The 14,734-nt window shown below is 37.3% G+C and overlaps 1 long non-coding RNA gene across 1 annotated transcript; it reads right to left on the reverse strand.

Annotated features, from left to right (window-relative positions):
• Positions 1-11,684: 11,684 nt before the first annotated feature.
• LOC110883640 lies at positions 11,685-14,471 on the reverse strand. The gene is made up of 3 exons (XR_002560530.1): positions 14,413-14,471; positions 13,110-13,212; positions 11,685-12,135 (listed from the first exon to the last, which is right to left on the reverse strand). It is a non-coding gene; the product is annotated as an uncharacterized LOC110883640 (long non-coding RNA).
• Positions 14,472-14,734: the final 263 nt, after the last annotated feature.

Genomic DNA, 14,734 nt, shown 5'->3' on the forward strand with positions numbered 1-14,734 from the left:
ATGTCTAGCCGTTTTCACACTTTTACAACCCTTAAACACATTCAAAAACCTCTCAAAACTCTTGCAAATCAGAAATTCGGGCAGATTCATACCCCTTTACAAAAGTGAGCATAACTTGCTCAAAACTCAACCAAATCACTTGATTCTTCTTTCTAATTGCTTGGATAATCTTTGGGTTTGATTCCCCGATTTCTCCTTGGAGAAATCAGACCTGGAAATGCCCTGAAAGTGTCCATAAACTTTCTGTTGTGTTTTAAACTTTCTTAAACTCTTGTATACATCTTGTGTTCCTATGCTCCTAATCCATTGTATGATTAGTAAAGCCAAACCAAGGTTGTTTTACACTTAATATGAGTGTCTAAACACTCTAAACTTTCTGTTTTAATCGAGTTCTTAACTCACAAGTGGTGCCAAGTCTCGAACTTGAAGATAGTGTGACTACTTGGTTAGCCTAGGCTAACCTACATACAAGTCCACACATCACTTGATGTTTTACTTAGTTTAGTTGCATCATTTCTTGTACATATCTATGAGGTTCCTAAATGGAAGATTCATCTTCCTACCTCCTACTTGACTTATATGACACCAAGAGGTACAAAAGTGGAAGGTTCAACCTCCCGCCTCCTACATGACTAAATTATTATTATGTACATGATATGACTACAATAATAAACCTTAAAACCGAACCCTTGGTAGTGATTATATAAATCCTCTACCAAGTTAATAAGTTTATCACTATGAGTGTAGTTCCTTGTCACGATTCTAATAGGTCTTGAACCTATGAAATCACATACAATCCTTAGGGATTACTATAGTGTCAAAGACAAGTGCTAATACCATAGAGATTACTTTCATAATACTTACTTTGTTATTCTTTGAATCTTAATCCCGAATCTCGACCCTAACCATACCTTGAACCTTAACCCTTATACATTCGTCTTCACTTGGATAATCGGAAAGCATATGCAATTTTGTGAGTACACTCGACCCATTTACATTTTAAACCACTTTTGGGTTGTAACATGTTACCATACAAAATTACACTTACACACACATAAACATGCTTTATAAACTCAATCCGTTATACATGCTACTTGTTATGCTAGATAATACATGCTTGATGCCATTACTATGTCATTCCCTCGCTTAAAAAATATAGCGCTATAGGAGTAGCACACCACCCGACGGGGGTTTGTTAGGTCAATATACTATACGGTCTTGTTACTTTTGTGACAAGGGATGCTAAATACTAGTGGACACTTTGGGTTATACGTAATGTTATGCATGCTAGTACCTTGTATACAAATTGCCATGTGGATTCGAGTAAAATACTTTATACTTATACTATGCTATTTAAACCTTGTGTACTCGCCTTTGCTTTTGCATTGAATTTTATTTTAACATGTTACAGGTTGACGATGATGAGAACATGAAATGAAGTAGCAATGATGCCTAGATACACATATAGACGTTAGGGTTTAATATGTGGTATCAATTTTGTTATGTTGTTATGTTTTTCGTTAAACTTGTTGTATTTGAATTTCTTGTAATGTTGGCAATTTATATTATGAAATGAAATCGGATTATTTAAATACTTATCACAATTATTAGCGTTATGATGTCTCGAGCAATCTTCACACTTCGTCTCATCCCGATGTTTCCGCCATTGGTTGGGGTGTGACATCCGTATCCTAATTTTGAAGCATCACAGTAGACTTCAAAGTCTTCTATTCCTTCGGGTAAAGCTAAAATTGGAGCATTCGTTAATTGGTGTTTTAGAATCCTAAAAGCTTCTTCTTGTCTAAGTCCCCATTCAAACTTAACGGCTTTACAGGTTAGCTTAGTTAAAGGTACAGCTATCTTAGAGAAGTCTTAATAAATCGCCTATAATATCCAGCTAATCCTAGAAAACTTCTAACTTCCATAGCCGTTCGTGGAGCTTTCCAATTTGTGATTGCTTCTATTTTAGCAGGATCTACGTGAATTCCTTTGTGATTCACCATATGACTTAAAAATTGCACTTCTTGTAGCCAGAATTCGCACTTCGAGAATTTGGCATAAAGCTTTTCCTTTCTTAACAATGTTAAGAGTGCATGCAAGTGCTCACAATGTTCCTCCTGACTTTTGGAATAAATAAGTATATCGTCAATGAAAACGATCACACATTTATCCAAGTATGGTTTACAGATCCTATTCATCATGTCCATAAATGCGGCTGGAGCATTTGTTAATCCAAAGGGCATGACTGTAAACTCATAATGACCATACCTAGTTCTGAAAGCAGTTTTTGGTATGTCCTCCTCTTGCACTTTCAGCTGGTGATATCCAGATCTTAAGTCTATCTTAGAGAAATACCTAGCTCATTGCAATTGATCAAAAAGATCATCAATCCTAGGTAGTGGGTATCGATTCTTAATTGTAACTTTATTCAATTCCCTATAATCGATACACATTCTCATTGATCCATCTTTCTTTTTCAGAAACAACACTGGTGCACCCCAAGGGGATGAACTAGGTTGTATGAATCCTTTGCTTAGTAATTCATCTAATTGCTTTTTCAATTCTAGCATTTCGGTAGGTGCTAATCGATAAGGTGTCTTAGCTATTGGTGTAGTACCTGGAATTAAATGAATTCTAAATTCTACTTCCCTATCAGGTGGTAAACCAGGTAATTCTTCAGGAAAAACATCTGGGTATTCTGAAACTATAGAGATGTCATGGAGTTCCTTACTTTTAGTGTTAATGATTACAGAAATCATATACACCATTTCTTGTTTCCTTGAATAACTAGCCAATTTCATTACTGAAATGAATTTCAGTGGCTTCCGAGGTCTATCTCCTGAAATTAGAATTACTTCTCCTGTGGGGGTACGCATTTCTACGGAATTCTTATCACACAGGATTCGAGCATGGTTGGTGACTAACCAATCCATTCCTAATACTACATCAAATCCGGCTAAATTCATAGGTAATAGGTTTGCAGAAAACTTATGACCTAACAATTCTATCTTTCCTTTTTGCAAAACCTTGTCTATGTTGACAAAATTTCCGTCTGCCGTTTCGACTGTAAAAATCTGCCTAAGGGTAGTTAGAGGTAAGTTAAGAGCTTGGCAGAATGAAGTATTAATAAAACTTTGGTTTGCACCAGAGTCAAATAATACTTTTGCATAGACGTTATGCACTAAGAACGTACCCGCTATCACGTCTGGAATGAGTTCGGCTTCTTGAATGGTCAGTTGGAATGCACGCGCATTTTTCTTAGTTATTCCATCGGCCGTTTTAGCTTTATTGTCTGCTGGTTGGGCTAACTTAGGACATTCAGGTTTGATATGCCCTGTTTCTCCGCAGTTATAACAGATTCTTGTTTTCCTTCTGCAGTCTTCTTCCCGATGTCCTTTCGCCTTGCAAAAGTTGCAAAATATATTGCACTGTCCATAGTGTTTCTTTTTGCAATTTCTGCAGAAAGGAGGTGACGAGGATTGTCCTGTTCCTTTTCTTTTGAAGTGATTATTATTACCCATACGAAATCCTTGGGTAATCTTCTGAGCCAATTCCTTCTTACGATCTTCTTCTCTTGTGCGGACTAGTTCATCGGTTAAGGTATTAGCTAATTCCACAGCATCGTCAATCGTGCGTGGTCTCGCAGCTTTAACGATGTTACGGATTTCTCCGATTAATCCCCAAATATAACGGGAAATGAGTACCGGTTCTGGCGAAGCCAGGGAAGGTACCACTCTCGCATATTCGAAGAATGTCGAAGTATATCCTCGACAGTCTACACCTATCATACGATGGCTCAGGAACTTGTTTGCCATTTGTTCCTTCTCGTATTCGGGACAGAATTTTCTTTCGACAAGACTCTTAAATTCTTCCCAATTCATTGCATAGGCCACCCTTCTTCCTTTTGCTTGTAGCACCGTGTTCCACCATTCTAACGCCCCTTCTTTGAATAGATTCGAAGCATACATCACTTGATCTTCTTCAGCACATTTACTTATTGCAATTACTGCTTCGGTTTCTCTAACCATCGCAGTGTGGCAGTTGCCCCTTCATTACCTGCAAATTCTGCGGGTTTACAGGCAAGAAATTCTTTGTAAGTGCAACCAGGTGTTGCAGCTTTCATTCTTTTTGGGAGTGGGGCCTGTTGCGGATCATGATCGTCATGATTGCCGCCTCCATTTATGCTGTTACTGTCGTTATCTTCCGGAGTACGTTTACTAGGAATTAATTGTGGTTTGGCTGGTTTCTGAATAGCAGCCACAATTTCTGGAATAGCGTTGGCTATCCCTTGAGCAATAAAGTGCTCAATATCTTGTCTAGTTATATATTGATCTTCCTGATTTTGCTCAGACTGATTTACTTCATTAATTGGTTCACTATTAGCGTTTTCCATCTGCTAATTAGTATTAATAGGAATTATTAGTGTCTAATTATTGATAACAAAATCACAGATAAACACATAGATCAGTATAACATGCAAGCATAGTCAAAATTGTCGATGCCTCGACTTCTGTTTTGTTTTATATATTATACCTGCTTCAATACACACTGGTTATCTTACATTGTTTTATTGCCCATTTTACAAAGTCAGTTTTACTATATTAGTTATAATACAAACAAACTTCTCCAAACCCCTCCTATCTTTTGGTTCACTGGCAGTTTCAGTAACGACGCTCCCTCTCGTCGTACTTCCAGGAGATTTGTTCCCCCATTTCCCGAATCCTATTCCCGGTGCCTATCAGTTCTTCACCAAACTGACGCAGTTCAGCTAAATTTTCATAGCTCATTGGCGGATTAGGGATGGGTTCTGGATCAAATTGTGGGAGAAAACTATAGGGACTATTGACTATATTTTGGAATTGCCAGTCATTGGTCCACCATCCCTCCATTTGGCCTAATGGTCGGGTGTGAACTAGTGGGTCTGGAATAGCTGGTGCTAGGTTTATTGGGAGTTGGGCTGTAGCAGGGTAAGAGAAGAGATTATCGTTGATAGGCTCTAGTACATCACAATTATCCAGTAGGCGGTCTATTTCGTCCTGGAATGTGATTTCCTCAGGCTGATTAGAGCTTTCTCCGATCTCTATTCCCTTTTGCTTTAGGTCTATCCCTATTTCTGCTGGTTTGGAACTTTCTCTGGTTTCTACTTCCTTTCCCTTGCTCACACTTTCAGGATTTTCTATTTTAGGGAGTCTCCTAGGTTTCCTTCTGCGCACTTTTCGCCACCCTACATATCTTCTCCTCTTTTTAGGTTTTGCTTTTTCCAGCGGTGGAGCTTGGAATTCCAGAGGTTCCTCTATGTCAGCAATGTAACCAGTGAAGTTGTGGGAGACTTCAATTGGCACAGGATAGAGGTTGAGATTCTGAAACGCCTCGGATAGCTCACAAAATGCACAAAATGTTAAGTTTAAACTTTGGAACAAAGCTTAACAGATAAACATTTTTATTGCACACCAATTTGTACAACATAACAGGAAGCAGAACACACTCAGATTTATTTATTTATTTACTGGGAAGTACTTATTTCTAGGTTTGAAGTTTAAAGATTTGCATTTTCTGCTACGGTAGCGAGCAGATACAGATTTGCCCATTTTTCACCTAGGTTATTTTCCCCTGGTGGATTATTGCGAATTTCCTGAATCTCTGGGTTAAACCTCACTCTCTTGGTTTGGGGTTTCTTTTTCTCTTGACCCTTCCTAATAATCAAATTTCTTTTCTCCGGTGTAAGCGGATTTTCATAATTTGCCTTTCGAACAAAGATTCCTTCCTCTAATTCGATGGGAGATTTGGAGGAAGAGGTTCCCTGTTCTTTAGGTGTACTATCTAATTTGCGATAGATAGCAGAAATCTTTTGTTTACCCATACTGTAATTTTAACAATTAGTCAGTTAATAAGCATATATTCACAGAATGACAAATAAAATTTTCCTAATTGTAATAGGCTTATATCAATGAGAACAGTGAGCTTAATCAGTAAGCTTAAAACAGTGGCTCTGATACCACCTTTTCCTGTCAAGGCCCCCGACCCGGTTTTACCCGTTTCAGGAGCCGCGGGACAGGAATCCCGTGGTATTTAATTTAGGCGACAGCGGAAGTCTTTTTAAAACAGTATCTTTCAATAATTTAAACTGCTCGTTTCATAACTTAGGGATAAATTCTCGTACTTTACAATAATGTGATTTCTCAGGGAAATCTTTATTTTCAAAACATGTTTCTTTTATTTATTTACATTGAGCCACTTTTCTAAGCTGAGAGTGCTCCACGGCACTTTTCCTTGCTCACAACAGATCACCTGAAACATGTTTGAAAAAGGTTTTGTCAGCGGGGAAATACTGAGTGAATCATTCATTTTACTGAAAATGACACATTTGTTATAATCTAAAGTATTAAGGGGAATTACAATGTTTCTGATATCAAACCAACTACCCATAGTACTTGTCACTCGACTACCCATTGGCTATCTCGTTGTCCAAATGGTGTCTGTGACTGTGGTCAGATCACCCCTTGGCTAACTCGTTGTCCAAGTGTGACGGGAAATAAGTAATGTATACAAAACCCCACATACCGGCTGTAACTTGGTGATTACATAGACTTAATCACTGTAATTATAACTTTAAAAATAACTTGGAGTTTTGTAAAACAGTTGATAAAAAGAGAATGACTCACATTGCAGATTTACGAGCAGAGTATAAGCTTTACTGATTAGCCTTCTAACCTAATTTAAATAACAATGCACACACAAACGGGATTAGTAACTAATTCAGCAGTTACGTCAATTCACGAGATTAGACCCTCACAACTATTATCAAGTGCGATACTTAACAATCCAATGGATTCACAACGAATGACAGAGCATAGTCCGAATTCGAACAGCACTCAAACATTCAAGTTGAAATCACAATGAATAACAAAGTACAAGCTCAATTTGAGCAGCACTCGGACAATCGTTGGATAGTTATAATCGATCGGACGTTGAATCGTAATAGCGATCGAGTTATTACCCTGATTGCGGCAGCACCTCGTGATTCGTGTGTGTGTGTTGTGAACTGTAATTGCTCTAACTCGTCGTACAGACAAAATTTGTGCGACGTTTTAACATCAGAAAGCTAAGTGCCAATGTCGGCTATTTATAGGAATTTTTGAGGCTCGCTTACGGACCGTATGCCCTGACCCTTACGGTCCGTAAGCTAAGCAGTCTAATTCATAGGCTGCCTAGGCTCGGTTATAGCTTAGGTGACTCAAGAAATTAACCAATCAGAACTGTGCAACGTTTTAATTTAGATAATTATCAACTAGGGTTTGCCCCCTTCGAGTTTTAGGGGTCCTGATCCTAATTCCGATTGTTCTGAAAATTCTAGGGCTAATGCAGAATTACTTGGGTGTCTCAATTAGGGTTTTCTTTTTGACTAATTATTGTCCTAATTATTGATTTTAGCGACAGTTGTTACATGCATCAATGCGGATAGACATTGATGGAGGGCACAAAAACTTTCTACGTCAGTTTTTGGTATCTACACAGTTTAGTCATGTGACGAGGGTTAGCTACCCGAGTCATGCTTGATTCAAAAACATTGTGAACTTTTGCTAAACTCAAATTTGCGAATTCCCCAACTTTATTGTTGACACGTAGTTGCATGCTTTGCAGGTCAGTAGGTACAGCTATGGACGGACGTTGCAATCAGCTGGAGTGGGTGGTTCGTTAAACTTTATGTTTGAAACATTTATTATGCTTGTGGTTTTAAGTTTTGATGGGTTTTACTTTATTTTTCCGTTGCAACATAAACTGTGTTTTGGAAAATTAAACTTTATCGCTAATCATGTTATTAGTGAAGTTTTATGACTTTAAATAGTATGTTCAACATGATTAGTGGCTAGATACTGGCTAGAGGTGTACAAAAAAACTGATTACGCAATCGAAACCGGAAAAAAAAACCGGAATCGGTTTTTTTAAAAACCGGTTTTTTTTGTAACCGGTTCGGTTACAACCGGTTTGACCGGTTATTGATCGGTTATAAAATTTCTGGACCGGTTTGGGTTTAAAACCGGTTTTAAAAAAAACCGGTTAATTAATCGATTAAAGAAAAAAACCGGTTAATAATCGGTTAACCGGTAACGAATAGAAAAAACCGGTTAAAAAAACCGGTTTTAACCGGTTATTTATGCCCAGCTATAATTAACGGTCATATGACTGTTTGGACCCAATTCTAGCCGTTTTTTTGTTTTTTTTGCCTAAAACTCATCTCCAACTAGTATAAAAGGTTTGTGGGTGTTTAGGTTCAATCACAACACTTGATAACCTTCAAAAACTCTAAAAAAGTCCCTCATTCTTGTTCGGTAACTCTCAAAACGCTATGGCATCGTCTAGTGCCCATGATTCGGTCCATGTTGGTGAGTCTACAACCGACACGGTGATTCGTGTTGTTCCAACAAAACGTAACCCCGAGATTTGGTCACATTTTGATTTGTGCGAGATGGCCAACGGTAAAAGAAAAGCGCGTTGTCATCATTGTCAAGGTTTTTACGCCGAAACCGCAAACTCCACGTTGAAGCAACACGTCGAAAAACCGTTTTGCAAGGCGTTGAAACAACAACAAGTTGGTGGTCAAGCTTCCATGGCAAGTGATGGCGCTAATATTTTCAACTACAATTTCAATATGGTTAGGGATGAAATGGCGAAGTTTGTAATCCAAGAAAGTTTGTCGTTCAACCACTTCGACAACCAACGCTATACAAAGATGGTTCAACGAACTCTCCAACCACGATACACTCATGTAAGTCGTGCTACTCTTAGGAGGGATTGTTTAAAATTGTGGAAAAAAGCTAAACTAGAATTAATTTCTTATTTTGAAAAATTAGAAACCGGTGTTAACTTGACTAGCGACGTTTGGTCCGCACCGCACGGTTCACCCGATTCGTATATTTGTGTCACCGCCCATTGGATTGAACCGGCGACGTGGCAAATGATGAAACGCACAATTTTGTTTAAATTGTTCGATTACCCTCACACCGGTTAACCGGTTTCACACATATCGGTTAATAATCGACAGATAAACCGGTTTTTTTTAAAACCGGTTACAACCGGTTAGGACCGGTTACAATATTTCCCAGTTAAAACCGGTTATTAACCGTAACCGGTTAATAAAAAACCGGTTTTTTTTTGCTGAAAATAACCGAACCGGTTATAAACCGTAACCGGTTTTCCAAAATAACCGATTTGTACACCTCTAATCCTGGCCAGTCACACTCCTCGCGGTAACACTCCGCATGTGGAAATTGAGGGTGTGACAGTGCAAAAGTAATATTTTAACTGAAAAAGAATCTGGTCCCTTAAGCTTGAATGTCGGATCATCATCTGCACCTGATTTGATGAAAAAGAAACTATAAGATACTACGGCTCCTGCTACCACTGAACCTGATCTAAGTGGTTTTATGCTAGTTGATCAAGTAGACATTGTGAGAATGGAACATACAAGGTAAACAATGATAACGACCTGAAATCGATGAGGCAACTAATTAGCCATGGGAAGAAGACCTGCAAGGAATTATCACCGGATCAAGAAGTGGTGATCCTTAACCAACGATTGAGCATTGTTGTTTTTGGGGTTTTTTTCTTGATAAAGAAACCGTAAGTTTTCTTGTTATTCTCCCTCTATGTTGAGAGTTTGAGGTTCTTAGTTGTCTTCCCATTAAAAATTGGTAGTTCAGCTTATGGTTATTTCAATCTTTGAAATATCCACTTCCTGAAGTTTGAATTTCATCCAACATTATTGCACATTTGCAGCAAAAAAAAAAGGAAGGGGTCATGATGGATGGATGGTTGGTTATATCTTCCATGGTTATAAAATTACAGGTTTCTTAGAGACTTAGAGTTCATGATCAAGGTAAAAAAACAAGATGTTGGTGGTTAGTTACAAAAAAGGAAGAAAAATTTGAAGGCTACAATCTCACACCATTGCTCCTCAGTTTTGCTCAATGTTGCCTGATTGTGTAGTTTATTGTGCAGTTTATTGTGCTGTTTTATATCTTTGTTTTAGAATAAGTCAAAACAAGTTTAATCTTATATTAAACACATAATGACCGATGTGTGATAAGCATAAGGTTTATATTTGATCGAAAAAGGATTTTTCAAAGGAAAATGCAGAATGGTTTTATTTGTGTTGACTTTTTGATCCCTACCTCCAAACTAACCGATATAACATCCTTCCCTGATCCTGATCATAACCGTCTTCCTTCGTGTATTCAATATTCAATGGCAAGTTAACTTACTTTCAAATCCCTCTCTTATGTTGGTTTTCTTTTTCATACAAAATCTAAATTGTGTTGGGCAAAAGAAATTAAAGTGGGTTGGTGGTTATTTATGCCCCGAATCAATGTTAAGTTTGAAATTTAGGTTGGGGTATTTCTTTTAAAATGTGGCTCACCTTCATTTGTTAAAAAGAGTAGTCATAATAATTCCGGTTGTTCGGTTGAATACATTTCATCCGGTTATTAAAGGCCCCTAGAGACAGAATGGTGAAATCATACTACCATTATAAGAAATATTTGAAAACGCCTAATTGGTGAGGGAACACAAAAGTAAAGGCGTCAACATTAACATATTTGCACTAACAACCGACATTAAGAATTTAATAATATAAACATATATATAGATATAGATATAGTTAGTTAGTTACCATAAGACCCAATGGCACTTTGAAAAAATAAAAGGTCAATACCAGAAGCAACAAAGAGTAGAATTAATGTACCTTCAAAACGACATCACCTTTAGCCTAGTGCTAAAGGTATGACCATGATTCCCGTGTCTATAGCAAATGTGTTCGTTGTCCATTTCGAAGTGTGGATGTCGTACTGCATAATGACAACAGTCCAATGGAGTGGTGGATCAATCGGAAAACTCCTATGGACACTAAGTGTTACAAGTCTATCAGATTCTCCCAAAATAAAATTCTCGTAATTAATAAAGGTTCCTTGTTGCAAAGGCTCTTGTGGAAAACTAGATAACAACTATGTTACCCGGAATAACGTCACCCATAACAACTCTTTAAGGTTCACCATCACCCCCTGCCTAGACTCCACAATTGCCAAATACCCTTGATTGTTGAAATACTGATTATTCATGTAAAATACCAATTCAAAATCTGGATCTAGTGGGAGAGGTTAAAACAGAGTCAAAACAGGATCGGGGAAGGCATCATGTGGTTGGAGAAGGTGAATGGGCTCCCTTTCTCGCATAGAGAGAAATGTAAGCATCGGTTCTAACCTAATTAGCATAAGCATGCGTAATGGATAACCGATCTCTTGGGGCCTGAGAAGCGGGTTTTACCTTGAAAAGCAGTGGAGGATATCTAGCGAAGAGTGAAATGCTCCAGTGTGGTCACTCCTTGTCAATGTTTTGGAGACCGGATCGGACCGGCCGATCCGAGCGGAAAATGTTGTAATAGCGGTCCGGTTCATGGTGAATCATCGACAGTTCAGCGGTTCGGTTGGTTCGGCAGTCGGATCGATATGTTTACAAATCTTTGTTTTAATTTAACCTTTGACAAAAGCTTAGTTAAAGAATGAATACAGTCTGATCGATATGTCTACCGGCCCTTGCGATCCATCAACAAAGGCAACCACATGATGAAGATTGTAATTCGGATTCGCGATCATCCGTGTTCCCCACTTTAAATAATAGAATCCACCATGGAAGCAAACTGATAGTTGATTCTATTCATCCTCATAGTCCACATGTTGTAAATCACAAATCCATGTCCTATATAACCGAATATGATGTTACAACCAAAGACCTTAGTAGTTCAATATTCCCAAATATAACATCTTCCTCGTTTGCATCATTGAGCCAAACCCAAAAGACCATCACACTCTCGTCATCTTCTTAGACACAGTAACGTCCTAAATAGTTGGAACTCCCTGGTCATTGTCATGTGTAAAATTGCATATTGAGGAGCACCATATAGATTGTATAGCCTCAAAATATCACGGTTCATAAGGGCATTTCTGTATCGCGAGCATGTCGCCCTAAGATTTCTTAATTTCAAGAAATCTTCCATGTCTTCGAAATCGCGAGCATGTCACCCAAACATTTGGTCATCGGGCACCCTTTCGAAGCGATCTTTGTCTTTGGAATGACTCATCGCTGAAATAAAATAAAAAAAACAACATAGTCAAAACAAACACAAACAAAAGTGAACAATTCGAGCATTAATTAGATTTCAAACCTTAGGAGTGGAACAAAATCATAAACATTAACGTTCCATCTACCTATAATCTTGTAACAGTGGCGTCGTGGTTTTCGGACAAAGTGAATGAACTCTAGGTTTTTACTGCCTCTAGTAAAAAGGAGTAAAGGAGATAACTGGGCCTATCCTTGAACTATACCACAACCCACATACCAAATTATCTTTTAAGCATCTTTATATTTTATAGAGTAAAATGCCAAAATCGTCCCTGAGGTTTGGTCACTTTTGCCACTTAAGTCCAAAAATAAACCTTTTGTAACTAGACCCCAAAGGTTTCATTTTTGTTGTCATTTCCATCCAAATCACTAAGTCGGCTAAAATGTAACGTTAACTCCCATGGACGATTTTGAAAATTCTCAAACCTCCGTGCATTCAATTGCAAGTTAACTTACTTTCAAATCCCTCTTTTTTGTTGGTTTTTTTCGTACAAAATCAAAATTGTGTTGGGTAAAAGAAATTTAATTAGGCTGGTGGTTATTTATGCCCCAAATCAATGTAACTTTGAAATTTTAGATTGCGGTATTTCTTTTAAAACGTGGTTCACCATCTTTTGCTAAGAAGAGTAGTCAGAATAATTCCGGCTATTCGGCTCAATACATTTCATCTGGTTAACAAAGGTCCCCAGAGATAGAATCGTGAAATCATACTACCATTGCAGGAAATATTTGAAAGAAACTAATTAGTGAGGGAAGACATGGATACAAAAGTAAAGCCATCAGCATTAACATATTTGCACTATCAGTGAACATTATGAATGCAATGAACATATATATAGATATAGCTAGTTGGTTACCTATAATAACCATAAGAATGACATTTTGAAAGAAAAAGGGTTAATACCAGAAGCAACAAAGGAATAGAATTAATGTACCTTCAAAATGACATCACCTTTAGCCTAGTGCTTAAGGTGTGACCATGGTTCCCCGAGCCTATAGAAATGTCTTCGTTGTTCGTTTTGAAGTGTGGATGCCGTACTGCATAAATGACAACAGTTCAGTAGAGTGGTGAATCAATTGGCAAACTCCAATGAACACTAAGTGTTACAAGTCTATCAGATTCTCCCAAAATAAAATTCTTGTAATTAAAGGTTCCTTGTTGAAAAAGCTCTGGTGGAAAACCGAATAACAACTGGTAACCACTCTGTGTTACCCGAAATAACATCACCCGTAACAACTCTTTAGGGTTACCATAACCCCTATCATATTAAAGAATAGAATGAATATCAATTTCACGTATTTTGTTATAAATATTAGTAAATTTATGTTATTTGAAACATATTTAATTTCCGAAAACTAATTTCTTTATAATTTGGCATGTCCGAGTAATCATCGTGTACTCTCCATCTAGGCCGAGTTCTCTCAACTCCCGGGTCGACCGACTAGGGAGCGCCTAGCGACTTTTGCAACCATGGCCTTAGTTACTAATTAAGACAATAAAATTAAATTTACCAAATCATGGAGAAGGTGATTGAGGACAACAAGTTGTATATTCCATATTAAAGCTTAAAAAAACGTCGTGAGTGCGAATATTGTCATTAGCACACATAATGTTAAATCCATTAATATCATGACTAGCTCCCCAACATGACGGCATGTCAACCTTGAGATTTCCAAATGGATCCATGGACAATGTGAATGTATGAAAATGTTGTGTTAAAAAGAAGAGAACATAATCAACCAGATTTGCCAACATAAAAGGCTGTGCAGAAATATTCAAGATTCAAAAATATATAACAATAAACAAGGTATGATATGTTGATCAGGTTGGGAAAGAAGATACATAAAATTTTAACTCAAAGTAAATCTTATAAAACTTTTTCATGTATCAATGTATTTATTATCTAGCCATTTTCTGAAGAGGACTTTGGTCTTTGTCTGTTTTTTATTTCAAACTTTTTTTAATACTTAGTTAGGAATTACATCGAAATAGAAGGTAAACGAGCAACAAACCACGCCACTAATTTGTTTGCTCATGGCCTATAGAAAAAATGCGAGTTTAACGATATACCAATAGTACATAACAAGTAAAGAGAAATGATTATATCTTAGGTGATTATGATCTATATGTCAATTTGTTCATGAGTTTTAACATTTAAGATACTTAAGGAAAATATGATGATCTTGAGAATGGTGAAAACAATACAAAACAAGAAAATAAATTCAGAAATTACTTACTGATTTGAATTGATCTTAATTAAGTAGAGAAAGGGTGTAACCGTGAAAGAATGGTGAAGAGGAAGAAGTGAAAAAAATAATGAATGGGTAAATGGGTACAAGAATATTAAATATAACTTGAACTTGAATAGTCAAATTTGAATAGTACATGACCAAAAACGACTAGTCACTGCAACTTTTTTTATTATTATTTTAAGGACATAGGAGATGCTTAATTCACTACTCACTCACATGGGACAGACATACTTCAGTATTCACAAGGTGCTTAGTTGTTTGTGTTTCTATGCAAAACCTATCAAAGTTACGTTGTTTTGATTAACAT

This window comes from Helianthus annuus, chromosome 10 (assembly GCF_002127325.2).
Source record: "Helianthus annuus cultivar XRQ/B chromosome 10, HanXRQr2.0-SUNRISE, whole genome shotgun sequence".
Classification (NCBI taxonomy): domain Eukaryota; kingdom Viridiplantae; phylum Streptophyta; class Magnoliopsida; order Asterales; family Asteraceae; genus Helianthus; species Helianthus annuus.